Source organism: Calypte anna, chromosome 2, assembly GCF_003957555.1.
Source record: "Calypte anna isolate BGI_N300 chromosome 2, bCalAnn1_v1.p, whole genome shotgun sequence".
NCBI lineage: Eukaryota > Metazoa > Chordata > Aves > Apodiformes > Trochilidae > Calypte > Calypte anna.
The window spans coordinates 59,250,035-59,276,445 of record NC_044245.1 but is presented as its reverse complement, the minus strand read 5'-3'; the positions used below and the strand labels follow the sequence as shown (position 1 = coordinate 59,276,445).

The following is a 26,411-nucleotide window of genomic DNA, read 5'->3' as shown; positions in this document are numbered from 1 at the left end:
GAAAATGACAATTTACATTTAAGGAACTTAATACAGAAACTTAGTTGCTTTTTTTTTTTAATTATTATTTTGTTTGGTCTACACAATCCTATTACAAAATGCTTATAGTGTGAAAATAAAAGTAATACCTACAGTACAGTCAGAAATCTGATTGCAGAAATGCTGGCAATTCCCAGTTGAAATTCAGCAAGCTTAGGTACCAATATGTGTATCAGAGTACATAGGAGCTGAGAATCCAGCCAGCAGCCACCACCCAACCCCAGGCCTGGGTGCTTGAGCACCAAGTGTGTGCTGCTGAGATTCACATGCCACTGGTATCCCAGCTGACTGGACTGGAGATATATTGGGCATATATGTTTGAACAGCCACATTTTTAAAAGGCAGAAAAACTTTTGTTCCCATTGCTGGGGTTCCTGCTGTCCAGGTTAGTGGCATCTCCTGCAGGAAGGTGCACATCACATCCTGGATCTGAGCAAAGATCAGAGTTTGCCCAGGACTGAGGCTGCTGGATGCTCTGCTGCAATTTTTACTGTGGGAGGTGGACAGGGTGCCCAGGATTCCTGGCAGAATCTATGAAACTAGAGATTGAACCTAAGGATGAAGCAGAGCTGAAATGCTTGCTGTTCTTCTGGATAATGCAGAACCCATCTGATCATATTTAACAGGAATTATGCACATTATGCATAACTGCAGAATTTAATTTGTGCCTTCTGCTCACCCCTCCTTTACCACACCACAACCCAAGGATGTCCTGGCCACATGTTTTCACCTGCCACATTTGTTCCTCACTTTCTCTAGAGCTCTCCACCCAGGTTCTCCAAAGATGTCTCTCCAAAGCAGTACTAGGATATCTTGACATGCTACTATGTAATTGCATTGCTGAATCACCCAAAACTTTCTGAATTGCTCTAAGATGAAGTGGGAAACAGGGTAGGACTGTTGAGACCCCACATGAAAGACCTTGACTGAGAATGGATGCAGGGCATGATCTTAAGCAGGGAATGTAGAAACCTTATCAGCTGATGAAAGATGGGGGCAAAAACTGAGTAGTGAAGGACAGTCTGACATAACTGATGACAGGATGGTAACCATGAGGCAGTAACTCTGTAATTTATAAGCAACATTCTCCGGTTCCCTTTGCATCTCATTCCTCAGCCAGGAAAGAACACAGAGCAAGCTGGAGCTAGGAAAAACTGGAGAGCATACACATGTAAACACATTCACAGAGCAGCAGCTTCATTTATCCATAGTCAACTCACTAACTCATCAAACTTAGTCAAAATAACTTCCAGAAAGTGGCAAACACTTTCTTCTCACAGCCCTGAGTCATCCTCAGGTTATTCTTACCAACCACACTCAATTGAATCACAGTATTAGCAGTGGCATTCCTACTTCAACATATCTGAGAGGATCCTGACACTTGATTTTAGAATTTTACATTGGATATTTGTAAGAAGCCAGAGAAAGGGTGTTTTAAGATACAAAATCCCTAAGGTCACCTCAAGATACATTTCAGCAATGTGAAAATTTCAGTACTAACAATGCAAAAATCCACTTCAATTTTAGGAAAAAAATTGTTTAAGCATCTGTTTAGACAAGGCAAAATGAACAAGAGTGAAAAGCTCCTTCATAAGGGCCAGGAAAGGGTAAGAGGCATTCTGAGAAACAGGTGCTTTCACAGCACAGGCTTGAGTTCAACTGGGACTGCAAATACCATTACTGTCACAATGAGAGCACACTGGTCAGCACAGCATATGCTTTAAAGATTTTGTCTCTTGTGTTTTTTTGTTGGTAAGATAAAATATTCACTACCACCACTCAGGGCACTGAGCTTTTATTTTCATGCCTCACTTGTTACAAAAGTCAGCATACAAGAAGTAGTTTACATTGTTTTGACATTGAGGCCAGGTTCTGTTTTTCTCCTCTTTCCCATGTAGAAGGTTGTTATATAAAGGAGCCAGATACATTTCATGGAATTATTTTGAATCTAATAGCACATGCACTTTTTACTTCTTTCAAGAAGCAGCTAACTCAATGTGAAAATCTGTAAGCAGCTCTGCATTACAGAGAGTTAGATTTTATTTTGTGGATATAAAATGACAATTAAAATAATGCTTAAGGAAGCAGCTAATAATTTCTTTGCTATCATCAGCAGGTAAATAGAAAATGGTAACAGAATAGTTACAGATAGTATTGCCTGTGGTTCAACAGGTTGTTTCTGGTCAGTGCTGGTAGCATCACATGCTGAAATTTAGTTACTAAAGTGAATTTTCTGACCTCACACTTCAAGATTCTAGAATCCATAATATGCATTCTTACTTGGCAGCATTTGTTTTGGAAATCTTAGCTAAAAATAAAAATTTATGAAGAAAGTTGTATGCATTATCATCCTTGCATCTCTGTGAGATGGTTGCCTAGCCCAGAGCTCAGAAGTCAGTGGAACAGCATAGAAAAGCTTGTGCAACTTTAACTGTCCTACAGAAACACAAACACCTTGTGGGCCCCCAGTCTGGCATCTATCCTGACAAGTAAAATAGGCCTGGAAGGTCTGTTTCTGATCTTAAACACATGGCATGCATCATGACCCTTACTGAATATTAAAGGTGTCTCAAAATTATATGGGTCTTAAAATAGTCTCTGTATGCTAAGGTTACCTAATGTATGAACATGCCTACAATAAAGCATCAATACAATTACAATAACCTATTGAAGATTAACTTAAAAAGCCAATACTTCCAGAAATGATATTGCATTATTATCCAGTTGGCACTTCTACCACTTAATCTGATACATGGATGCAAGAAAGCCAATTAAAACAACCTATAATAAGGTGCCTATTGCAGGGACTCAGGACAGAATTTGACTCGGTATTTCTTACTCATAATTTTAAAATGCTGTGGAAGAAATGCTGTATAAATGTTTCTGTTCGACAATCATACACAGGGTGGGTCATTTTTCTTTTTTAAGTAGACTCAAACAATGTTTATTCACTAAGATGTACTTTCTTTAAACATCTCTGTATGTATGCATATGTCTTTACACACATACACACAAGTTCAGTCAAATTCTGTCAAGACCAGACAGTTCAGATACTAAAAATACTGGTATTTCTCATCAAAGATTGTAAAGATTAGAGAAAAGTTAGAAGCATAAAACTGCTTCATATTCTCCTTCTTATTGAATTATTTTCTCAATGGAGATGAAGCTGTTTCCCTGCTTACTGCCTTTTCACCTTGTCCCTGTTCATCATCCTGTTTTATCAGTACTGTTGCACGTGGCAACAGGCAGCAGTAGAGTTTTGCATGTCAGTCCACTGGTCTCACGTTACCTTGAATAGGCATGAAAAATTGGTGAAAAGCATCCCTGCCAACAAACTCTCCAACCTGGTGAGAAGAGTTTTATAACAGTGATGATGGAGAGGAAGTGACGGAGCAGAGGGCAGGGTGACACGACAAAGAGAGAACCTGTGATCAGCAGAGGCCTGATCAGAGGCCACATCAAATGTATGCACATAAATGAGGGTGTGCCTACAGGAAAGTGTAATGGGCAGAGCATTCATACCTTTCCTGGGAAATTATCATTACAAGGTTCCTCTGAAATGTCTGTACACTAATGCATCCAAATCTTTCCCTCTCATAAACACAATTTAGATCTGACATGGTCATAATTGGATGGCCTGATGCTTTTCCATGCAGACAGAGTACTCATAACTTTAAAGAGTGCATTATATTACTGCTGCCATCTGTGTCATATCTGTATTAAAATTCTCTTGCTAAAGGAACCATTAAATGTGTGACATTAACAGATGTCTACAGCTTGAACGCAAAACTGGGATGAGGTTGACCATAGCTAAGAACACTGAAGACTCTACTTCAGTTAGAGCTTTGTTATATGAAAAATACAAAAAGTCTTTCTTTCACAATTTGGTTCAAAATTTATCTTATCTTAATATCTTCATTGATGATCTAGATGAAGGGATTGAGTCCACCATCAGCAAATTCGCAGACAACATTAAGCTGGGGGGGAGTGTGGATCAGCTGGAAGGCAGGAGGGCTCTGCAGAGGGACCTGGACAGACTGGAGAGTTGGGCTGATTCCAACAGGATGAGGTTCAACAAGGCCAAGTGCCGGCTCCTGCACTTTGGCCACAACAACCCCATGGGGAGCTCCAGGCTGGGCACAGAGTGGCTGAGAGCAGCCAGGCAGAAAGGGACCTGGGAGTCTGGATTGCCAGGAAGCTGAACATGAGCCAGCAGTGTGCCCAGGTGGCCAAGAAGGCCAATGGCATCCTGGCCTGTATCAGGAACAGTGTGGCCAGCAGGTCCAGGGAAGTGATTCTGCCCCTGTACTCAGCTCTGGTGAGGCCACACCTCAAGTACTGTGTCCAGTTCTGGGCCCCTCAGTTTAGGAAAGAGATCGAGGTCCTGGAGCGGGTCCAAAGGAGGGCAACTAGGCTGGTGAAGGGACTCGAGCACAGATCCTGTGAGGTGAGGCTGAGGGAGCTGGGGCTGTTCAGCCTGGAGAAGAGGAGGCTCAGGGGAGACCTCATCGCTCTCTCCAACTCCCTGAAAGGAGGTTGTAGCCAGGTGGGGGTTGGTCTCTTTTCCCAGGCAACTCTCAGCAAGACAAGAGGGCATGGTCTTAAGTTGTGCCAGGGGAAGTTTAGGTTGAGTATTAGAAAGAATTTCTTTACGGAAAGGGTGATCAAGTATTGGAATGGGCTGCCCAGGGAAGTAGTGGATTCTCTTTCCCTGGAGATATTTAAAAAGAGACTGGATGTGGCACTCAGTGCCATGGTCTAGCAACCGCAATGGTGGTTCAAGGGTTGGACTCAGTGATCTCTGAGGTCCCTTCCAACCCAGCCAATTCTATGATTCTATGATTCTATGAAATTTAAAAATTTTGTTTCAAGTTTTCATATTTGTACTCCATCAAGCACAACAGCTGTCTAAACACTGCCTGTTGCTTTGCTATTTCTATGTCAATAAAGCGTTTGATAAGGAATTAAGTTGAGACTAAGAAATACTGGTTAAACCAAAAGCATTAAGACATCCTTCGGCAAGCTTTCTGAAGAAATGACTGCTGAAAGCAATTTTTTAAAGATTCTAGATTTTAGAAATCATGAGGACATGTAAAGACAACTTGTTTGCTATGTATGTTGCTAGTTTCACTCTCAAAATATTAAAGAAAAAAAACCAAATGAAAATTAGAACCAAGTAAAATAGTATAATCTATAAAATGTTATGAAGACACTGCAAAGGACAAAGGGGAGTCAGGGTTGATTTCAGAGAATATTTTCTATGTAACAAAATAGTTAAATTTTACATATTTCTGTATTCTGTATTTATTATTTTATATTTCAGTAATTTTTAATATCCCTGATATCTTCAACAACTCTTATCCCTGCTTAGAGAAGGCAGGATCAAGAAGTTGATAAGGTACAAGAATTTTGAACAGTCCTTTGTTTTGTCACAGCATCAGAGTTAAAGGAGGCAGGGATGCAATCTTACACACCAAGCTGAGATGTCCCATCTAAGAGAGAAAAGCAGCTGCCCTGTGTAGTTGTGGAGCAGAATAGGTGACAGACATCAGAGAGTAGTAGTCTGGGGCTGTGAGAAGGTTATCACAAAGCTTGGTCCAACAAGAAGCCCAGGAAGAGTAACACGGTAATGAAGGTTGCAAAATTCAGCCTGTGAAGCTGGACATTGCATGCATACTCTAAGTGAACGTTTTCCTCAATAGTTTCACTACTTTAGTGGTGGAAAAAAGGAACAGTTTTCTGTAGTGAAATGAGGCAACCAGGTGCCACTAATTGCCAGGGAGTGAGCATGAGCTTGTGTCAGGCCCACCTGTGCCTGATTAGGGTGGGCCCCCACTGCGCCTTTTATTGGCCCCCTGGTCCTGCTCATGCACAGTGGGGCCCACCCTAGTTAGGCACAGGTGGGCTTGACACAAGCTCATGCCCACTGCCTGGTAATTAGTGGCACCTGGTTGCCTCATTTCACTACAGTTTTCTTCACTGAGCATCCCTCATCGCATTTATGCCACACGCTGTGAATAGCTGAAACAATTAGATTTGTTAAGTGAACAAATCAAATTAACTTGACTCAACACTAATTATTCTGACATGTATCCATAACCACTTGTCTCCATTAGTGAGATTATCAGTTACCTCGAGTTGCTGCACTTGCTAGAATTGTATAGTGAAAGTATTAACACTGTGACATCTTTAAGAAATTGGAGATTTGGTCCAACTAACTACTTGATAGTATGGGATCCTTATGTGTTTCTTCATAGCACAATAAAACCTCTCTTTTTTTTTTGCATTTTCACAAGCTTTCAGTGTCATTTTATCTTTTACCCTAAGCAGAATCTAAGTACTGTTCCTATACAGCTATTTGTTTGCTTCAGTGGCACAGAAGATGAAGGTAGTTGTGCTAGATGGGCAGAGGAAATCTATCTTCCTTTTGCATTCTCTCCAGAATTACAAAATTCTGTTAGGCTAACAAACGTTAAGATTTCACAAATGTCCTAAAATACAGACTGTTTCCACAGTGTATTTGACTAAACAGAACTATCTATACCCTAAGCAATAAAAAACCCAGCAAATCCTGAAAGGTCTAGGCAGATCATAATCCCACAAGGAGTAGGCAGAAAAGTTTTTCCCCACAGAATTATTATTACTTACTAGAAAACCAGAGCATCATGTTTAAGCCATGCTTTACTTAGATGTATTAACCTTCACTTGATTACAAGAAAAACACGTTTCTAAAACTTGCTTTCAAAAAAAGTATTTTTCTAAAACTTTTTCTTATGTCCTGAATATCTGAACAGAGATCTCAGATATGCACAAAGTCAGAAATGGGCTAAAATGAATAGGCTTTAGATCATGAGCTATACTTCCCAGAGTCTGGAAAGATTACATTATTGCATATGGGGTTATGTTTGATCCAGATCCTGTTAAATGCAATCACAGATTAAGTATATGGTCTAAAGAGCCTAAAATTAAAACATGGTTCTGTCAGTGTTGGTCAGTACTAACAGGGTACCTTTCAGCCTGATGGGATGCAACTCAATAGTGAAGTTTCTATCCTTCCATGAATCATACAGAAGTTTATTTCAGGAGCCTTAACGATTAATCCTTTCAGTATCCTGTTTAATCAGCCAGTCTGAGACTCAGATACAGTACTAAACTTTGCTACTCATGATGTTGTTAGCTGCCATTCTGAAACATTTCTTTCCCTGTCCTTAGATGGCTGTATTTTAGAACAACCAATCATCAAAATCTGTTCTTTTAAAACATTTGCTCTAGTCATGATTGCATGCCCAAAGCTGGTACAGTGTGAATGGTATTATCAAATGTAAAAGCAACAGACTGTGTGGTATATTGAAACAGCATTGTTTATTTTTCTCCCTCAGGAAATAAAGCAGATTGTCTCATTTCTGTTGCCAAAATTCTAGAAGTGTGAAAAACCAAATGAGTTATGGTGTCTTTGCAAATCACAGAATTATCATTCAGGTGTTCCAGCGATCTGTACATCACTGCAGGGGGGAAAAACAGTTTTTAGCACAACACTAACACTGATATCTTCTATTTCTGATCTATGCTGATTTTTGCAATTCTATACTTAGAAGCTTCCCACCCAGATGATTAATACACTTGATTAAGCACAAAATGTGGCTACTAGATTTCTGACTGGAAATCAAAAGGTTGACTGGGTGATGCCACTTGCGACCCAGTTTCACATTCAGATGTTCACAACTGAACTGGGCACTTTTCGTAACAAATGGATGGGTGTACCTGTCCTTATGTCCCTTCAGGGGCCATCCACAGGTTTGTACAAATGGTTGTTGGATATTTATGCTTGAATATGGTAAGATGAGAGGAAACGGCCTCAAGTTGTGCCAGGAGAGGTTTAGATTTGATATTAGGAAAAATTTATTTACTGAAAATGTTGTCAGGCACTGGAAAAGGCTGCCCAAGGAGGGGGCTGAATTATCATTCCTGGAGGTGTTTAAAAGCCATGTAGATGTGGTGCTCAGGGATGTGATTTAGTGGTAGACTTGGCAGTGTTAGGTTATTGGTTGGTCTCAGAGGTCTTTTCCAACCTTAATGATTCCATGATTCTACACACTTCTATCAACTGCTCATATGTTTTATATGTAGATCTAGACTTTTTAACTTCCACATGAAATCCTTTGCAGAGAAGATGAACTGTACACAGGTGCCTCTTGCACCTTTTGTTAGCTCTAATTGGTTGACTGTGGATTTTATGCATCTTCATTGGTTTTTTTACAGGTGATGTTCTTGCTCTTGTGTTTTATAAGTCAATTGTGCCTTGTCCTCAAAAATACTCCCATGTCTTTTTAAACACAAGCCTATCTTTAAAAAGAACCTTAATTTAGTTAATTATTAACATCACCACATAGAATACCTTTTAATTTTAGACTCTTAAGACCATATACTTAATATATGGTTGCAGTTAACAGGAAATGGATCCAAAAAAACTGCATTCAATCTATTCTCCTCAGACTCTGGATGAAGTATATATAGCTCATGGTCTAAATTCTGTTCACTTTAGCTTATCACTTGCTTTGGGCACATCTGCTGTCTCTGGTTAGATATTCAGGAAATACGAACTGATAATGAAGGCACATTCTACAGATATATCAGAGTGAACATATCTGAATCAGAGCCATGAAGATGATGAAGGGATTGGAACGTCTCCCTGATGAGGAAAGACTGAGGCAGCTAGGTCTCTGCAGCTTGGAGGAGACAGAGGGGTGACCATGTTAGTGTTTATAAATATGTAAAGGGTGAGTGTCAGGAGATTGGAACCAGGCTCTTCTCAGTGATGTCCAATGACAGGACAAGGGGCAATGGGTGCAAGCTGGAGTAAAGGAGGTTCTGCATAAACATAAGGAAAAGCTTTGTCACTGTGAAGGTGACAGAGCACTGGAACAGGCTGCCCAGTGAGGCTGTGGAGTCTCCTTCTCTGGAGATGCCATCCAGAGGGACCTTCACAGGCTGGAGAAGTGGGACCATGTCAGCCTCATGAAGTTCAAAAAGACCAAGTGCAAGGTCCTGCATCTGGGTCGGGTCAATCCCAAGCACTGATACAGGCTGGGCAGTGACCGGCTTGAGAGCAGCCCTGAGGAAAAGGACTTGGGAGTGCTGGTGGGTGAGAAGTTCAACATGAGCCATCAGTGTCCACTTGCAGCCCAGAAAGCCAACCAGATCCTTGGCTGCATCAAGAGAAGCGTGGCCAGCAGCTCGAGGGAAGTGATTCTCCCCCTCTGCTCTGCTCTTGTGAGACCCCACCTGGAGTACTGCATCCAGGTCTGGAGACCCTGTTACAGGAGGGACATGGATGTGCTGGAGTGTGTCCAGAGAAGGGCCAGGAGGATGATCAGAGAGCTGGAGCACCTCTTCTATGAAGAGAGACTGAGAGAGCTGGGGTTATTCAGTGTGGAGAGGAAAAGGCTCTGAGGAGACCTTATTGTAGCCTTCCAGTATCTGAAGGGGGCTACAGGAAAGCTGGTGAGGGACTTTTTAGGATGTCAGGTGGTGATAGGAACAGGGGGGAATGAATTCAAACTAGAGGAGGGTAGATTCAGATTGGAAGTTAGGAAGAAGATCTTCATCGTGAGGGTGCTGAGACACTGGAACAGGTTGCCCAGAGAGGTGGTGGAAGCCCCATCCCTGGAAGTTTTTAAGGCCAGGCTGGACAGGGCTCTGAGCAACCTGATCTGGTGGGAGGTGTCCCTGCCTATGGCAGGGGGTTTGGCACTACATGATCTTAAAGGTCCCTTCCAACCCTGAAAATTCTATGATTTTATGACTGCAGTTGATGATCTTTTGAGATCCCTTCCAACCCCTAACATTCCGTGATTCTGTCATTAAAAAAAACCATGATTTGAATAGGGTGATGGATATTATTGTAAGTAATAGTAATTTTGTGGGGAAAAACTTTTTTGTTTTATTTTGCAGGCTATGCTAGCTTTTTATTGTTTAGCATACAGTAAGTTCTCTTCACTGAAATATACTATACAAGCACTCCAAATTTTTAGTTATTGTGAGCTCCTGAAATTCAGCCAGTTGATCAGGGTGTCAAATCAGCACAGAGGAAAAAGAGGCAAGATAGGGATGAGACACAGCTGTTTCAAACTGAACCCATCCCATACTAATCCATACCAGAGTCTATTCTTTCTATTGTATCAACACACCCTACAACAAAGAGATGGGAAGTGGAGATTCATCAGGTAAAATGTCTGCAGTTCCACTGCTCTCATTTCTCTGACCACTACAAATGCAGAGGACAAAAGCAGACACAAACCAGAACACAGGCTAGAGAAAAGACAACAAAACAAATGGGATGGAAGAGAATACTACATATGGTTCAATGATAGGCAAGATGGAAAAGAAAGTTAAACAGAACCAAAGGTGATTAATGTAAATCTTCATTTTGATGTCAAAACATTACTGCACACAAATACTGTCACATGCACGTACACACCTTCTGTTTTCAGGCATGTTATTTCAGTAGCATAATATCAGTGATCAGTTTGTACATAGTAAGAAGAAAACTCAGCTTACATGCTCAGAAACTTGATTTTGGGAAGTCACTGTCCAACCACTGCCTCTGTGTCTTGGCCTCCATTCTGACTTCCAAATGAAATGCCTACAGCTATACAGCATAAGGATATCACTGAGACCTTGTCCCATTGCCTCAGCTTTTCATCCAAGCCCAAACACAGACAACTTATAATATGTACATCACAAAAAGGATCATGCTAAAACAAGGTAACTAGTTCTGCAGCAGGAATCATTCAGGCTCAGAGGACCAAAAGCTAGCACCAAGATAGTTTCCCTTCTTCCAGCTACAGTAGATAGGTTCAACTGAACAGGTAGGCTCTGTCAGAGGGGAAGTCTCATAATCTGAAGGTCATGAGTCCAGGGAAGTAGTGGATTCTCCATCTCTGGAGATATTTAAGAAGAGACTGGATGTGGCACTCAGTGCCATGGTCTGGTAACCACAGCTGCAGTGGATTAAGGGTTGGACTTGATGATCTCAGAGGTCCCTTCCAACCCAGCTGATTCTAGGATTCTATGAAGAGAAAGCAGAAATAGGAGGGAAAAAAGGAGCCTTTGTAAGACACCTGACATTTAACATAACTGCCACTGGGGTCCAACTGAGGCAGTGCGTTCATCCCACTGCTCTGTTTTGATGAATAGATATTGATATGACTGCATCTGTCTGACAGACACATACCCTAGAGGCTTTCCATCCACTCTTCTGTGCCAGCACTCCAACATGTCTGACACAGACATCATGCAAGCTTGCTGGGCACTCACTCAGTCTCTGCATTTTGATTTGGATGCATGCTTCCAAAATGCTGGGTTTTGATTCCCTATCCAGAAGCACTAGGTTTTCACTGGCTCAGATCAGGGCTGGGAAGAAGTCAGGACTGGAAGGTTTCCAGACCCAAATGTGCCTATGTAGAACAATGACACGCCAAGTCATTCCCTCCTCCAAATCCTGGCTTAAAGAGCAGGGAATCTTAGAACACATCTTTAAAAAAGGGGAGAAAGGAGCAGACAGACTCTTCAGAAAGTATGCCTGTAATCCTATGCTGTTTGGGCAGCTGCAAGGGAATTCAAACAGTGTCAGGTGGACAGGACCTGCCAGATCCCTGTCCACAAGGAGAAGCTGGAGCTGACAAGTAAGCTCTGCCACTTGCCCTAACTCAGCCACATGTGTGAATGCTGTCTTATGTCCTTATCTTGAATGAAACCTTCTCAGCTTTTCTACTGTCTTCCCCTTCGTACCATCTCTGTTTATCTTCTTCACTGTACCAGTCCCCCTCCTCTCCCTCTCACACTTCTTTCCCATCAACCATTCTCATTTGAGAATGAGTATTTTCTACATTTTCTGCTGTGTGGAGATTCTGCCTCCTCTCCCTTCAAGAAAAAACAGCAACAAAATAAAGGACTGCAGTTAAATGCCATCCAATCACTCAATATCTGGCAAAGTCAAACCCGACACCCATGGAATGCAGTAATTAAGGCGGCAGTTTCAGAGCCCTTGAATAAGGTGACCTTTAAACAGAGAATGGTTCTTAATTCCATGGCAGGATACCACACACTGAGCACTGGGAATATTGCAAGTGGCTAATAACAGCTTCTTGATGCAGTGCACATTGTCCTACCTTCTCTCTGTGCGCAAGATGCTTGAATCCTGCCCTCCACTCATGTTTTCAAATAAGGAGACTCTTCAGATCTCACCCTCTACACAAGTTGCATTTCCTCAGATAGGCTGCCCTGCCTGGAGTGGGGAGCTGCCAGAGCCCTTAATTTCTGCTACATGCAGTCTTGACCTAGGAACACTCATATTTTGCAGTTTTCAGGTGTGCTTATCTGGAAATACTGTGGCAGCTTTAAGTAAATTTAAAAAATGAAATTGTTTTTTTCTATATTAAATATGGAAAACAGGAATAAAACTAGCAGAGTACCCCTCATGTATTTATACTAACACAAAATTCCCTTTTGAAACGTTAATTTCATGACATCTTGTAATCTGAAGTCCTCCTAGACAGATGCTTCTGGTGACAACATTTGCCTTCCCAACAAAAGCTGAAGGAGAAAGCCAGAGCTTCTGAGTGAGAACATTAATGCTCCTAGAAAGGAAGAAAAAAAGTTTGGATTTTTTTCCCCGTAAATAAGTGATGGTACAGCCTTTCCCACTTTGGGGTTACAGATGCATTTCTCCATTCTTGCCCTGCTATTGAAGATGAAAATGACTTAGAATAGTCTAAGGTATCTCTGTAATTTCTCTCACTAGCAAACCACTTTCCTTCCTACAATGAATTGCCATTGCTTTCTTCAGTGAAGAAACATTTAAATTCTCAAAACACATTTGCTCACTTAAAGGATCATCTGATAATGTTACCAGAATTCAGTTTTAATGTTTAATAATGAATCAGAAGGATTAGATAATTTTTCTCTTTCTCTAATGTAATTACTTCAGCCACCTCACAGAGCAAGGGTGTTAGCATTTTAAGACTTTGTTCTCTATAAATTTATACTTTCAGTGGACTTATCTCTGCAATACTGTGGGGATAAATGGATTCCAATGTGAAGATGATGGCTTTAAAATAAAGAAAATATGACTGATCCAGTTATGTGCAGTATCTTCAACAATCATGCTGAATCCTTAAAAAAATCACCTTCCCTTCTAAAAACAGTGGAACAGGTGCATAATGCAGGCTGGCAGGCTAATTAATAATGTATGCAATAGATGAAAACATTTCACTGATGTCTTGCTGAAGAACACTGGCAGACTAGAGGTCGTGATCATACACTCTGACATAACATTTCCAGAGACTGCTTCACTGACAAAGAGGTGAGAAGCTCAGTTCTAAGAACATCCCTCCTGCCCAGAGGTTTTTTTTGACCCAGTAGGTTTATACAAACAACAGAACTGAGGTGAGTTCTTGGGGCAGTGGAAGCATGTAAGAAAATAATATCAGCATTAGAAAAAACAATCCACTTGGATTGTTTTGGAGTGATACTCAGGGTAATTGTTTACTGACTGTTATTGCAACTGGGCTAGCAAATGAACAGGTCATACTCTTCCATGAGAAAATTCTCCTGCTCAGAGCTTGTTCAGCTTCTGTCAGATTGCTCACCATTGCTTTACTTGCAATACCAGCAGATACAAATAAACATCAGGATAAAATACAGTTACGGAGCTCGTTTTATAGCACCAGTCCTATTGACAGGGTTTTGTTTCTGAGCAGATATTTTCATGCTGCAAAAGGAGATGTTGTTCCTCATAAAGCATACATTATCCTGTCAGTGCTACAAACAATAATCATGCTGCCAGATCCCAGTATCTCTGGCACACTTTGAGCCTGCTGGGTGTTTCTCCAGTGTTGTCATGCTTGAAATCTTTCTACCATCAGAAAGAAGGCCAGGAATTTCAAGCTACTTCAGATCACTGCCACACAGTCTTCCTTTGCCATGAGCTGCACTGCCTGTGGTGCTCATGAGTGAAAAATGGAAAATTAAGAGGTAACTGATTGATGTGGACGTTTTGTTCAGGAGGTGTGTAAGACTTCACTACAGCATCCAGGGCTCATTCAGGGTTGCCAGTGGAGTGGCTTTTTCACTTGGTTCCAACTTCCCACTTATTTTGCACAGCTCTGTAGAGACAGGCTCATTATGTGACGCTGTATAGAAACACAAACAGGCTTTACATCAGCAAAACTAGTATAACTAAACAAGGCAATCTACCCTGCATCTGTTTTACACTAGACATGCATACAGTACCATCACTCCAAGTTCCTGCTCTGATGACTTTGCTCACAAGTAGATCTGCAAAGGGCAACAGGCCAATGCCAACTCCATTACCAAAGGACAAGAGGAAGGTGATCAGGATGGTGATTTGGGCCAGTAAAGTTGAGGAAGTTACAGAAACTTCTGTAACTTCTCTTTTCCCACTCTGCAACTCAGGATGCTTGCTGCTCCTTCATTCCACCTTCACCTTACAGGCCAGCAGTGTAGCCAGCCAGTTCCTTTTCCAGCTAAGAGGATATGCATGACTATTTCACTTTCAGCAACAGAAAGCTGAGAGTGTGAAAGGAAAAGCTCTAATTTTGTGTTGCCAGAAACTCCAACAGCCTCTCAAAGAAGCTGGAGACTGCCAAGGGTAGGAGTGATATTGCACCTCTTTTTCTTTCAGACTGCAATCCTCAGCTGCCAAAGGAGGCTCACTAGAAGGTGCTTTGCAGCTGAATAAGCTGGTCTAACTCATCAGGCCACAGCTGCTGGAGTAATGCATTATTAGCACTGTCAGGGAGAAAAAGCTTGGTGTTGGCCTAAAGGAAATAGGGGACTTTCATAGGTACTAACAACAAACTAGGCTCCAGCTCAGTTTCAGTATTTACTTTGGTAAATATTTGGTATGTCTTATCTACTAAACAATCTAGGGCCTGATCTCTACAAGGACCCTTTCCCCTCCCACCATAGTGACAGCACTGAGTAAAAGTGTTTTGAAGACATAAAGCTTATGTGATCAACAGCTCTGTTGCATTTCTATCATGCAATACAACAGAATACTCCAGATTTAGCTACCTCAGTTTTACTTACCCTAAGGCACAACTTCCAACCAAAACTTTATTACTTCATTATTGTTATCTTGCTAACAACCAATCTCTACCACTAACAGAAAAAAGGCATTGAAGAAATAACAGGAAAAAAAAAACTTTCATTCTCTCTCCTCCCAAAAATGTTCAATAACATCTCATAAAATATGAATTCATATCCCATTTGCTTGGTCATCAACTGAAGAGTAAACATGAATATCAGCATCTAAAAATCCACACAAAGATCAGTAGATAAGTAGCTAGTAGCTACTTAATGGGGGTGCTTGAAAGCATGCAAGCTGATTTGTACTGCATAATTATTTTTGTATTATTTATTTTACACTTTCAGTGACTTAATTTTATTTAATGCATTCAGCAGTCTCAGTAACTTACTCTGACACAGAATGATTCAGCTTAAGCTCTGATCAAGCTACTACTCTGCAATTAATTCATCAAGAAAATTTGTTCTCCAAACACAATCCAATAAAATTTCATGAAAATTTGTTCTCCAAACACAATCCAATAAAACTTCATGAAATAAGCATTTGGCTGCTGAATACCCAGACAGGAACCTGCAGAAACTCTGTGCTGAAGCATATAATCATCCTTCACAAGCCCTAATAAAATTGTGTCATTGTCAGAAATGGAAGGGGCTGTGGAAAGTGGCTTCCACAGGCTTTTGAGGGGCTGGAGCAGAGAGGACCAGGAAAGATCCTACCAATGTCACACAGTGAGTCCAGTTCATAACATAGATTTCTGGGTCTCTGTAGTCATAAGGATGTTTTTGTTGGTCTAAAGGATAGCTTCATGATCTAGAAGGGAAACAAAGTGTGAAATTAGTGCAGGACATGAGCAAACACAGATGAGTTTACAGAAAGAGACAGGAGAGAGAAAGCACTTAGTTGACCATGAGAGGTTTAGCTAAGAAATGCAAATTGCTCTGTTTTTAGATAAAATATGAAAATTAATTAAGATTTCTAGGTGGTTTCGTGCTTACAACTAATAACAAATCAAAAGAGAATATGTAACTTCCTGAAACACTGTGAAGGAAGAAGAGGAGAGCAGGATAAAAGGCTTTGAATATAAACAAATATAAAGCAGATACATCATTATTTTGGCATATGCTGAATCCGTACACTTTTTATGTAAGTTAACAAGTACCAAGCAGCCTGGAAGAAGCTCTCTCCTTCTCTCAGAATCAGGACCTAATCTGTCATATCACCTAAGAAAAAACATCACCAAGCAAATACATTACTGGTACTAAAGCCACCCCTTAAAGATATACATGCAAATACATGCAAACACTCCCCTACAAAATTTTGTATTTTCCACATATAAATACCCCATACCAACATACATATGTATAGACACATATATATAAATACAGATATATCATGTATTTCCATGCACAGGCAGGGGAATGACAAATGTGAGCTCTGAGATATTAAATACTTGCGGGTCAACAGGCACAGCCCTCAGGAGCATAGGGCCAAGAAGCATCAAGGGTCAAATCAACCACCTGCTACCACTGATTTCATTGAAACCAAGGAGTTCAAATCTGATGCCCACACAGAGGCATGGAGTGCAATCTGAGACACCCTCTGTTCGGGGATGGCAGATGTGACACAATGCCAACAGCTGGATGCCAAGCAAAGGCTCCTAGAATACCTTAAAGAGCTCTGAACACCCATTTGGGGCAATCAAAACTGTCCTGGGTAGAGAGAGTCTTTTAGGTCCTTTGAAAACCTCTGTCACTGAAATATCAGAAGTGCTGTTGCAAAAAAAATCAATGGATTTTTACTGTGTTGTGGTGCATGTAAACCTGAAATGTTCTGTAGTTAAACATTATTCTGGAAGAACCTTTCCAAAAGATTCACATCAGGCAGCCATATTTACTAAAGGTTTCCAAGCTGAACATGTTCAACAATTTGTAATATACAGCGTAATTCTTTACAAGATAACATGATTACTACAGATACTGCCTTGCATGTAACCAGCCTGTGCATGCAAATTTCCAAAGTCTTGATCTGACTATATGAGCTTGATCTGCTCATATAAAGGTACTTGTGATGGGAATCAGATGGAAATACCTATGTGCCTGTTTTATAACTATGAATGTGTATCTAAGTTGAAAACAGAGAACACAATTCCTTTTTTTTTTTTTTTTTTTGGAGGGGAGATACCTTGGTCACGCAATGGGATTACATTACAGAAACACTTCAGCTAAAAAAAGGGCTGTGGTTTTCCTTTCAGAGTACTTGCACGTTACTTCCAAGGTGCGCACACACACAGAGGAGAGCCAAATAGCTAAAGAGAAGACAATGAGAGTCAAACAATATCAGTCAGAGTATGAATGACCCAATGGTGGATAAATATTGATGTCTGAAAACAGCAAACAGCCTTCCTGATCCTGGACTAGTAAAGTGAGACTGAAGGATTTAAAACAAATCTTAATTCTCCAGGAATTTCAGCACAGACAGATCAGTTTCCTCCAAACCCATGAAATCCTACTGTTAATTATTTTTTACAAAACCAAAGCACATCTGCAAAAACTAAGTAAAGCTAATCACCCAGGTATCCCCTTATGTAATACATATGCTAAGATTTTATGCTTTTCACCTCTTGCCCCTGTGTTACACATACCCTGCATTCCTGGTGTTTTAAGACAAATGGGAATTTGTTACAGTGAAAAGAAAATGAGGATCATTTAATTCATCAGTCCATGACAGTAAAGCAAACTACTTTTCATAATGTATAGTCATCATATTGGCATTAAATGCTAGCTATTTCAGAATGCCTGGATTCTCTGTTTGTCACACTGTCATAAAATGTTATAAATACACAGCTAATAGAGATGCCTAAACTGTAGATGCAGTCCTCCAATATGGATAGACTACTTCAAGCTAAATTAAGAAGGCTCAGTTTAATTCTGGATACAGAATGGCATAGAACATCCTCGCTCTTTTTGCATGGAAAGGTGTTAAGATTTTCAGACTAATTTTGTACACAGAGAACCAGCACTTCCAGCAGACCTACTGGATCCTGTGTGGTTCCATGGAATGAGAGGAAAAAGAGAAAGCAAAAGAATCAGAAACCACTCAGAGGCACGTTTCTAAACACTGAGTACAAAATTGTGTGGCTGAGATAGGGAAAAGGTGAGAGAAAAACCACTTATGTCACCATTTCCACCCCATTTCACACTCCTATGTGCTTTTACTTCCACCCAAGAAAGACAGAAGCTCCACTACCCCTAGTCAAGCAGTCCCAGACAGATAGCAGGAAGAATTTTATGGATGTTGGTCATTTTAATTCCAAATTCTTCCAGGTGTGTCATAGCCATGGCTGGGCACCTCCTTATGAGCATGCACTCTTACACCCCTGCCAGTGTCCCATGTTTGTTTTGCTCAACTAAACCTTGAGCTTCAATTTTACTAAAGCATGATTAAAAGTCATCTCCTAGCCCCTTTACTGCTACTTTCCTTATAGTGAAAAGGCAAAGGAGCCACTTGTAGTACCTTTTCTTACTTCTCATACCTGACAAATCTCCTTTTAAGTAGTTACTTTACTCTCTCCCCAGGTTATTCTCTATTTAAATACTTTTCCTACTTTTATGGAGTATTTCACCCCTGATACACAGTATCAATTCATGAGGCATCAGTTCCAGCTCTCCATTAACAGGTCCATTTTCCCTTACAAAGAGCTACGGATAATTACATTTATGCAGCACAGCACATATAAATCTCCCAACATTGGGTCATATATTTAAAAAAATTGATGTGAGATTGCTGTCCACTGCAGAACTTCATCCCAATTACTACGACCCATCAAATCTAACCCATAATGTAAGAAGTTCACTGAGTATGGATTACTGAAGCTGGGTTTTGGATATAGAAATTTCTCAGTTATTTACAAAATCCTGCTTTCAAAGCTATTGTGATCTTATACCCACAGGCCTTGAAATTGAACTTTGCTTAAATCACTTTTTCATCTGGCAAACACTTCTCTGGTTCATGGTTCCAAAGCTGAGGTTCAACCCAACTTTTTCCATACTGCTCTGTGCACTGATGGCATCTGCTCTCCATCCTTACTGCTGTACACAGCAAATCTAACAAAGCAGGGTTGCTGACTTACTATTATCACACAGGGAACACGTGGGCAACAAATAAAATTGTCCTTGCACTTCCAACAAGCAATGACTGATAGCTTTTTTAATTATCTAACCAGTGACAAAATAAATTACATTAGATATTTATTATATATATTTACTTATTCTAAAGTTTATTTTATTATATATATATTTACCTATAATTATAATTATATAATAAATTGTATGTAAGCTTACATTTTCACCTACTTATTTTTAGGCACAAAATATGCCCACATAATTCTATCAGCTAATTAGCAATGCAGCTATTCAAATGCCATTTCAAGTGTGGCTGTGTATGTTCACATGTAGATTTTTCATATCTGAATGACTGTAAACACACAAACCAGAAGAACAGAGGCTATTTAATCTAGAGGACGTTGTGTATTAAATAACACATTCTAAATTTTAATACTGTAACTATTGTTATGGTATCCCTCTATACACTTGCAGTTTCTGTATGAAAAGAATCCTACCTGATTCATAGAAAATAAATCTCATCAGAGACTACTATAAAATTCAGAATGCACAAAAGCTTCCTCAGAGTAATCAAACCTATATAATTGGTGCATTCACAATTTCAGAATTATTCGGATTTATATTCCTATTCTTCTCAAAACCTTTTCCTGTGAGTTATTTCATTTCTTAATAAATGCTGCTTTCAATTCTCCTATTTCTCCTTGTTTTATTCTGCAAATTTTATTGTTTGAAACTTCCAGTAAATATCTGCAACAGTTACATTTAGCCTTCCATATGCCCCCCTTTCTCATATAATTGTTTACTTCCTAGGACAAAGGTATAAAATTTCCCTTCTATTAAGCTTCTTTCTTACTGCTCACTGACATGTGTAACACTAAGACTCACAGTTTAACAAGCTAACTAACTGACATTACTTTTAATCTCCCCTCAATTTCTTTTCCCTCCATGGATTTTGATCAATTGATCTAAGTTCTAAAACCTTTCAAAATGTGGTCTGCTGAAATTCAGTACCAGTACAAGATGACACAAGGACAGGCTATAACCTCGACGAGATAATGACAATTTTTGAGCACCCATCTCTAGCTACACTTCACTGGTCTTATTTCATCTGCCACTCAATGCCTAGAAGTATAACTGGGGCATACTATGTAAACCATCAAACCAGAAGTGATTTATTTTCCTAGGAAAATAGGTATTTCTTTCTCTTCCCTAGTCAGTGAATATAATACCTTAAGTTTTCCTTCTAATCATCACTGCTACAATGCTCCAACTACTCTGAGTGAAATCACACCATATGACTGCTTTCCCTAAGGTATATATGGATACAGATTATTCTAACATTGCTCTTTTTTTTTTTTTCAGGGTGTGAGGTCAGCAAATTTTATATCAATTACCAACATACTGAACAATCAATATTTAAACAAATACCCTGTATGCCTCGTATTCTAATTTTTGCTATGAGAATTAGTATTTCTTTTGTTGATTTGAAACATAATTAATCATGTGCAGCCATAAGAGGGCCACATACATAGGCTGAACAAAATCTGCCAGCTACACTGAGCTGTGTTTGTCATATCTGGCCTTCTGGCTTTATTCCAACCACATCACTCCAGTTATGTCAGTGTCTTACTCACTAACTCATGGCAGTGCCCCATGACTTCATTCAAGATGATTCACAGAGCAGAAGACTGAGCTTAAGGAAGCTTCAAGTGACAATAAAATGTGTAACTTTCGAGCATAGCCTCTCTTCCTACTAAGCTTCAGTCTCCCCCTAACTCTGCTTCCTCTTCCAGCCTGCAGATCTTTGAGAACAGGAGGAAGGAGGCTGATTTGAAGCATCAGCCTGCTAAAGTTTCCAAGATGTGTAGAAGATTAAGTAAAAATCTTCCTTTTGTCCAGCTCAGGAACTGATAAAAGTAAATGGACCTTTTTTTTTTTCTTTCTTTTCTTTTCTCCTCTCCTCAATGATTCCTTTTTCTATGGTTATGACTCCTGAAATGCTTTCAAATATTTTGTCAGGGTATGCTGCCTCCTAAAATTCTCCTCCAATAAATACAATTTGCCTTAAAGTTGGTAGTGCCTTTTGACTTTGAAAAACACTTCAGTCAGAGGAACAACAAGAACTCCTATTTCCAGACCAAATCCATTCAGTTACCTAGGACAGAATAAGGTCTTCTACACAGTCAAGTTAGGGTACCCACAGAGGAAGGTGATCTGCTAAATAAGGAGATGCCATTTTGCACATCTGAACTGCCATATGCTGTTGCCTATCCCTCTGTCACTTGTCCACTAGTTCAGTCTTCCCCCAAATTGTGTGTACTTTACAACTGCTATCTATCTGCAAGCTCATGTCTTCTCACCCAACCCCAAGGTGCATATTTCAGCACTTCAGGCATGCTTGAAAGGGGCAGATGCATCTTTTCCATACATGTTGTATGAGGTGATGCAGCAGGACACCAGCTCCTCCAAGGGGCCAGGGCAAGCTGAGTTACAGACACAAAGCATTTGCTGAGGAGAAGTAACAGGTTCTCACTCCATGTGTGACACTGTCTTTTTGCCTCTCATTCCTGGTGAGTAGTACACGGGGTTGAGAAGTTGGAGAGGAGTCACAGTGTTGTTCCAATGCCCTTGCACTGCACCAAGGGGGCAGGGGAAAGTCAATGGGAAAACAGATGGAGCTCTGCTAGGCCCACCCTGAATCTGTCCCTGCAGCGCACGTTATAACAGAACAACTTCACTACATGTCATTAAGCCTGAGCAGTTCCTTCTGTGTAAAGACTGACTCCTCAAAGTGTTCTACAACATCAACATAAGGAATCAGGACTGTTTAGTGCAATAATTCTCAAAGCTCTTACAATTTGGTCCCTATCTTCTCTGGCCATGCATCCACCCAGCCACCAGCTACCCAGCCATTATGGTGCAATAAACCTATTCCCCTCAAAGAGCTACGAAATGGAAGCTCCAGGCATGACCTCCTTCTTGCAACCTCACATAAGCCTTCTCTCCTGCCATGTCCTACACAACAGGTCACAGAAGGCACTCCTACTACCACATCCTTGGCTGCCCGCCTTGTCCTTGCCTCCAAAGGTACTCTGGCATCCCTTCCCACACATATCACCTCCACAAAGCTCCAAGGGACTTGCCTCTTCTTCTCACACCCATGCCTAGCACTCCACTCAAGAAAAAAATAAGGAAAAATAAAGAAGATGAACTCAGGGGTCAGGTTTCAGACTCCTTCCCTCTCTTCTCCCAAGAAATCAAGAGGCTGCATGTCCAGGAAAAGGCAAGCACTAGCAGCAGCCAGAATGTATCAGAATCAGTGAATGCAACTGCAGGGAAGAAAGTACCCAGTCTGACACACAAACACACATTTCATTAGTGAGCTTTGTCTCATTTTCTGCTAAAAATGTCTAGTTTCCTTTGGGGCTACTGACTTACCCACCTATACTGCTACCATGTTGTTTGTTTCAGATGCACAGCAGAAAATGTGGGTGGGAAATAAAAACTGATAACTGGAACAGCTTTGCATAATTACAAAAGCCTAACCATAACTATACAAATATCCTACTTAACTGCTGTGCTGTTGAGAACTCATTGATGAAGCAGAAATGTAATGTGGGTGGGTAAGCAACATAAAAATGTTTTTAAATCCATCCTCAGATTCCTAGAAACCCTACATGTTGTCTCCTGGCGCTGCAACACTTACCGGTTGGCTTGGATACAATTATGGAAGTGGCAGAGGGATACCAGTTTCACTATTGCATTTATTATCTCTCATCCTCACTGTATGAAAAGCAAGCTACAGATCCCCATCAACACAGGGTACAGTATCATGCTCCCTCTCATCTTTGCCTTCTCAATCCAGACCTGAGTTTTTGACACAGGTTGCACAGATGCAGCATGGGGGTTGAAGGGCACTGGCCAAAAAGCCAGAGCACTGCTTCAGATGTTCAGAATCAGAGATTTTTACTCCAGACAGCAACTTAGCTGCCTGACTCACGGCTCCAGCTCAAGGGCACTCTTTTCCCACCTCACTACCCTTCCAAAGTGAATCACCAGGCTCAGCTCTGTCTTTTGATACGACTTAAGGCAACTATCCCTGAAGATCATCCCATTTTAATATAACTTGGGGAGGTAACTGGTCACAGCTTTTACTCTGCCTTGGCAGGGCAGGGGCTCAGAAACTCTCCTGGAGACAAAAAAACCTGAATTATAACAACAGTGTCTAGTGTGGAACTCTTTCTGCCTTCTGCAAGCTGCTACAAAATCTGGCTGTATCCTGTGTCTATGCTAAAGATATCTAAATATCTATTTTCCTCCCTGTTCCCACACCTTCTAGTACTCTGATTTCCAGAGAAGGGAAACTCATCAGTGTTTATGCTACATAAATCTTGAGTAAGTGTTGAGCAAGACAGGAGGACATTACAGAACAGGTCTGTTGTGGGAAGCAGCCGTGGCACACACGCGCCGTGCAGGCAGCACAAGAACCAAACCTGGGGCTTAGGACTGCACTCAGAAAACTGAAGTAATAATAATTCTCAATAAAACTCACACTGGTGAGCTCAGCCTGTAAGGACCTACACTGATTTTCAGCCCTATCAATATGAAGCTGATGACTGTGATGCCACTGTGACTCTTTGAAATATCTGCTATCTCTGAGAACATGTAAGTGAATGCACAAAAGGAATGGAGATGCGATTCATGCTCATGACAACAGGACAGGAAAAAATGTCAAATGTACAGATGAACAGCATAAAGACTTGTTCTAATTTTACCTGGTACCGTGTTAAGTCAAAATAGCAATCTGTGCAATTTTACACAAATTTATTTCAAGTGAAAGCGGATCATTACAATTACATTATGACTGCTAGAATATATTTAATGACCAGTTGAATTTCCAGCAATGAATGGCTCAAAGCCCGACCCCTTCTACTGGCTTTCATAAACGGAAATAGGATGGAAAAAATACGCAGCTAATACAATACAATTCACTGGAAGGTTCAAGGAACCTGCACAATTATTACATATCCTTACAGAAGCCAGAGAGTTGGAGTCAATGGGATGGAGTCTAGTGGGAAGTCTGTTTCTAGTGGAGAACCTCAAGGGTCAGTACTGGGACCAGTACTATTCAGTATATTTATTGATGACCTGGGTGAGGGAACAGAGTGCACTATCAGCAAGTTTGCTGATGACACAAAACTGGGTGCAGTGGCGACACCCCAGAAGGCTGTGCTGCCATTCAGAGGGACCCAGACAGACTGGAGAGTTGGGCAGGGAGAAATTTAATGAATTACAACAAGGGCAAGTGTAGAGTCTTACATCTGGGAAAGAACAACCCCAGGTACCAGTACAGGTTGGGGACTGAGCTGAGGGAGAGTAGGATAGGGGACAGGGACCTGGGGGTGCTGGTGGGTGGCAGGATGACCAAGAGCCAGCAATGTGCCCTTGTGGCCAAGAAGGCCAATGGCATCCTGGGGTGCATTAGAAGAGGGGTGGTTAGTAGGTCCAGAGAGGTTCTCCTGTCCCTCTGCTCTGCCCTGGTGAGGCCACATCTGGAATAGTGTCCAGTTCTGGGCTCCTCAGTTCCAGAAGGACAGGGAACTTCTTGAAAGAGTCCAGAGCAGAGCGACCAAGATGATGAAGGGAATGGAACATCTCCCTTATGAGGAAAGGCTGAGGGAGCTGAGGCTCTGCAGCTTGGAGATGAGGAGAATGAGGGGTTGACCTCGTTAGTGTTTATAAATATGTAAGGGGTGAGTGCCAGGAGGACGGAGTCAAGGTTTTCTCAGGGGTGACTAGTAATAGGGCAAGGGGCAATGGTTATAAACTGTAGCATAGGTGGTTCTGTATAAATATTAGGAAGAATTTTTTTACTGTGAGGGTGACAGGGCACTGGCACAGGCTGCCCAGGGAGGTTGTGGAGTCTCCTTCCCTGGAGACATTCAAAACCCACCTGGATGTTCCTGTGTGACCTCCTGTAGGTGACCCTGCTTTGGCAGGGGGGGTTGGACTAGATCATCTTTCCAGGTCCCTTCCAACCCCTAAGTTCCCATGATTCTATGATCCTGCTCTTGGAAGTAGTTTGCTGCTAAACCCAAACACTGAGTTTTCATTTACATTCTGAATACAAAGGGTCTGGTATTTTTATACCTTTCCATGCTATTTAATATAACTGCAGCTGCATTTCTTGCTTCATTATTTTTACTGAAATCTCCAGTGATGCACAGAATAATTTAAAAGTTCTGGAGTAAGATCTTACTGTGGTATATTTTTTTTTTCCTTTTGAACAATGGTCCACTTTTGAGAATACCAGGAGTGGGATAAACCGACATACTCCAGTGGATTCTTGAGATTCATGAAAAAAAGATGATTAGAAAATAGTGCTGTCAGGATTGTAAATTATTTCTGTTAATTCCTCTGAGATCTGTATTCTGTCTCCTCAACAGTTCTGCCTGCAATTGAGGCTGGTTGAACAAAGGATAGTACACAGAAAAGAACTTATTGAGAAGGAAAACACTATAAAAATCCTGTTAAGTAGGTCATTATGAGCCTCATCTAGATCTTGTGACAAAGTTCAAGGCAATGTCTGCAAGCTTATCATGCCAGGGCCCTGCAGAGATCTATGAAATGATAGTGTTGAAAAGCATTGGAAAGAATGATGAAACCTATCCTGTCCAAGCTACTGTTAATATCATGAAGGCCAGGATGGTCATAATTGGCTTCTTTCTTTCTTCCAGTGTGATGCAATCAGAATTAAATAAGTATTAATCTTCACAGCTTACCAACTGCAACCATCACTACTGAGCAAACTGTTTATCTCACTCCTTGAGCTTGTAAGCCTCCTGCAACAAACAGTACCCTTAGCTTACTGGTTCATACTTCCAAGGGTAAAAGAAGAACAAACTTTGCAAGGATATTCAAGCATGAATAATCAGAACAAAGCATGCCATGGAAGCAAGAAGCAGGGGAAGAAATCATGTCACCCACTCTCTTTGATCTTTAGATCATCCTTGAAAAATCTTCTCAACCAAGTAGGAGGCAAGAAAAGCCCAGGGAAATGCTGACTCCAGAGGCTTCAGAAAAAAATCAAGCTGCTGTCATTATACACGACAAATCCTCATCTAACTTTGTTTTTTACAGTG

The 26,411-nt window shown here is 40.9% G+C and overlaps 1 protein-coding gene across 2 annotated transcripts in view; it reads right to left on the bottom strand.

Annotated features, from left to right (window-relative positions):
• The window catches only part of KCNG2 (potassium voltage-gated channel modifier subfamily G member 2), a 62,282-nt gene that overhangs the window by 26,634 nt on the left and 9,237 nt on the right, over positions 1 to 26,411 (bottom strand). Inside the window, exon 4 of one of the 2 annotated variants that reach the window (XM_030445424.1) lies at positions 15,865 to 15,958. The gene's annotated coding sequence lies outside the window, so the exon portion shown is untranslated. Of the gene's footprint in view, positions 1 to 15,742; positions 15,959 to 26,411 lie in introns of those variants that run through there. The other variant, XR_003987209.1, reaches the window with a different exon arrangement.